A 4,280-nucleotide genomic window follows, 5' to 3' on the forward strand; every position below is an offset into this window, starting at 1 on the left:
GGGTCTCATAGTATCATTACTCTTAGGGAAAATATCTTCATATCCCATATTTTTAAGTTGCATATCTCTATTGACCCAAAATTTCAAAACATATCTTGGGCAACATAAATCTTAAGTTTTATATCTTCTAACCCCTAGACTAAGTTTTCTACTTTAATCCTATTTTTTCTAACCCAAACAAACTATAAAATGACAAACCTTCTTTTCTCTCTCATCCCCAAACTTCTCCCTCTTTCTCTCTCCCCAAACCCCTTCTCTCTATCTCCTTCATGTATTACCCCTCTCTCTCTCTCCTATCACTCCCCAAGCCCCTTCTCTCTCTCTCCCCATATGGCCCTCCCTCTCTCACTGTCCGTATGGCCCCCTCTCTCTCCATATTCCCCATCTCTACTCTCTCTCTGTCTCTCACTCTCTCTTCCTTGTGTTTTCCCAAACCCCTATCTCTCTCTCCTACAATCCCTCTCTCTCTCTCTCTCCATATTTCCCCTTGTGTCAGTATTAAGCCGTGGTATGGCTATACCCATATAGCCCCCTTTTGCCTGTCCAGAGCTTATGTTTTGAGCAATGGCATTGGAATCTACATTCTTGTGGACCTTGCAATGTTTTAGGTCCCACCAAATTTAGGTTTTGGCATTCCATTTATAAACCTTCAAACCCTATTATATATATGTATGTGTATGTGTGTGTGTGTGTGTGTGTGGATAATCTAAGTTTCACAACCCTTCAAATTACAAAGGTTAAAGATAGAGAGAGTTGTGAATGGTGGATTTACTAATTGTATAGTCTATTTTTTTAAAAAAGTTACTTTTTGTGATCTTTTCATCATTAAGTAAGGGCAATTTTGTAAATATTACTACAAGACAGGGGGTACTTTTGTCATCTTTATAAAGGATAAAGTTGAAATTTTTACAGAAGACAAAGGCACTCTACAAATAAAATTTCAGGGCACTAACTTCCAAAATACTATTGTACTTCTATAAAAAATTCAAATATACTCTTGCTTAATGGTTAAGTTACTTATTAAAATAATTTTTTAAACAAAAAGTAATGATCTTTTTTATAAATGCACCCATCACAACCCCTTCTAACTTTAACCTTTGTATTTTGAGGGATTTTTAACTCTATACAAACTCATATATATATATATATATATATATATATATATATATATATATATATATATATATTCTTCAGTTGATACTAAAATCCTAATGGGCTTCACAAAGAATGAAATTTCCAAATGATCTTGACTGGATTACCAACAGAACCTTTAATTTTGCATTGTTGAGCCTTCAAAACCTTAATCAATCCTGAATTCACCATCGAACATTTTAAATCCTATCCAACCTCCTATAAAAACTAAGTAAACTAGGGTTTCACATAGCATTAAACAATAAGAGAAAGGGGAAATACAGAGGAAGAGAAAGAGTGTTGGTGTAATACTTGGAGGACAGAGAAAGAAGTTTGGGGGACGAGAGAGAAATGATAGGTTAGAGAGAAAGAGGGAGAAGTTTGGGGGATGAGAGAGATGATAAGTTTAAAAAGGTTTATCATTTTATAATTTGTTTTGATTAAAAAATAGAATTAAAATAGTAAAAGTTAGTTTAAGGGGTTATAAAATATAAAACGTAGGATTTATATGACCCAAGATATGTTTCGAAATCTTGGGTCAATAGAGATATGAAACTTAAAAATAGGGAATATGAAGATATTTTCCCTAATAATTGTATTAAGAAAACATTTAGAACGTTAGTTACAATTGTTTTTAGATGGACCACCTATTTGCATCCATCTGATGGATGCTTTATAACTCTAAACCGCATATTGTAGAAATGTTGTCCAGCCCACATGAAACAATTGTTCATCAAAGAAACCCCTTTCTTTTAGGGTGTGGTTTCTATAAGGTTGCAACCTTAAACAATCCAATTAAGAAGCACCTCAAAATTTTATCATAACATGTAATTTTGATGTAAAAAATTCTTAGGATTATGTGAAAATCTATTTTCATATGTAATTATAAAAGGTTGAACTCCAAAAATAATTAAATTTAGTTAGATATATAAATATATGAAAATCTTGAAAGTGGACTGTCTAGATAATGTGTTTCAAGATGTACTATTTTTGGGACTTAAAATCCTTTTTTTTTTTCCATATTCATACATCTCGATATCGAGATGATCTATGAGAAGGTTTTTCAACATTAAAACAACCTTTTTTGGTAGAATTTTTAGGTGCATCTTTGATTATTTAAGGTTGCAACCTTATGTAAACTTTTTCCTTTCTTTAAGAATGAAGCCACTTCTTTCGGCGAGTGCATATGGAAGTCTGTCTTTCCAACTAACGACCACCATGCAAAGCTTACGGAGACTTTGATGAATTGGAAATGTGGGTTGCAAGAGTCATAATAGATTTAATAAGGTTTATTTTTAGGGCAAGCTTTCAATGCTTCCCTTACAGCATAAAACTTATATACTTCCCCTCATCCAACCGTCCATTCTGAATGGAGGGCTAAGATTGCCCCAATCACAATGTCACGTCTCTACACTATTTTATTTTTTATTTTTTCTAAAAACTATTTTGACACCAAATTTTAGACGTCCAATCCTCTATTAAACTCGCACTAGCGAAAAATATCAAAAAATTATTTCCAATAAAAAATGACTAAAATACCCCTGAAGGATTCAAGGGGTGTTTTGGTCATTATATTTTACGGAAAAAATATTTTTAAAAGTTTTTATAGGTGCGCCCCAATGAGAAGATGGCACCTACCAAATTTCATATTCATACAATTTGTATAACAAAAGACTAAAAATAAAATACTTTGAGAAGTTGGATCTAAGATCGAATGGTGAGTGGCTCTTTTGATCAAAATTGGATGGCTGGATGGTAGGGAAAGCATAGGTCTTCTATGCTGTAGAGAAAGTATAGAAAACTTTCTATTATTTTTATACATATCTGTAGAACTGTAAAATTCAATCTCTTTAAATATTGCTTTTAAAAAAAATATAGATAAATTCATGAAATTAGTTTTTGGATGAAGTTTCTATAAAGCCTAGGCTTTATGAAAACAAAATAAAGCCTCACCTCAAATCCTCATATGCGAAGTACTTTTAGCAACAGAAATCTCCATGATGGCTCTAAAATCAATTTTTGACGCCGACAATAAAATTTAAAACTAAAAAATGGCACAGATTTGCAAGATCTATGAACACTTATTTTTAGGGCGAAATGGATGGTTTAGATAATTTGTTATCATATACACTATTTTTAGAGCTTGAAAATCTTTATCACAATATATAATGTTTAAGCCAAGATGATTGATTTCAATGCTTAAATTACAATATTTGATGAGTTATGAGATGAGGCTTTACTTATTTTGATACGGCTGCAGCCCTATCAAACCATTTTTCTAAAAATAATTCTTGTGACGACTCTCCATAACCTCCGGGAATCAAGAGAATTAGTTTTCTAATAGTCTAGCGGTTCTATAGGGTTCTTGAAAACCTCAAGAAAGGAATTAAATCAAGACGTCAATAGAACTACGTTTAGATAAATTTTAAAGTATAAAAATTTGGTCTTGAACAACCTCATGAAATAAATGAAATTAAGACGCTCATAGCCGTACGTTTGGACATTTGCAGAAGTCTTGTATTTCCATGGGATATTTTTTTTTCGTACTTAGCTAATGAGCACATGTCCCCCAGTAATGCACACGCCTCGCCAACTAGTTATTATTATATTATGATGTATCCGAGATTAGGTAGCTAGGTTGACAGGGTGCCACAACATAATGTCTTGAATTTCATTTATATTTTTGGTATGAGCTTCTTTTCATACTGAATTACCCCAAAAAACATTTTGAGAACTAATGTCGTTGGATGTGCCTTACTCATTAATATATTGTTTTTAATGTTGACCAAAACCGGAAAAACAAAAAAGAAAAAACTGTGACAACTAATCCCACATGCAAGGAGAGGAATAAATAGTGTACATAATATGTTATAAGATCATCATCATCATAGCTATTACCCAATTAATGGGGGCTACAGGAATCATGATTCATCATTCTGCTCTATTAAAGGTCATACCCTTAGTAATGTCATAAATCCTCATATCTTTCCGAACTACTTCCAACCACGTCTTTTTTTGGCCTACCCATTTTGCTCTATTAAGATACAATATTTTAAAAACTTAGAATCTTTTTATTTTTCATATCGATGAATCTTATGGTTGAGATGATTAATTGAAGAGTTTTTTTAGCATCCGAACAACCATTTCCA

Source organism: Amborella trichopoda, chromosome 2 (assembly GCF_054954075.1).
Source record: "Amborella trichopoda isolate Santa Cruz 75 chromosome 2, AtrichopodaSantaCruz75HAP2 v2.0, whole genome shotgun sequence".
Taxonomy (NCBI): domain Eukaryota; kingdom Viridiplantae; phylum Streptophyta; class Magnoliopsida; order Amborellales; family Amborellaceae; genus Amborella; species Amborella trichopoda.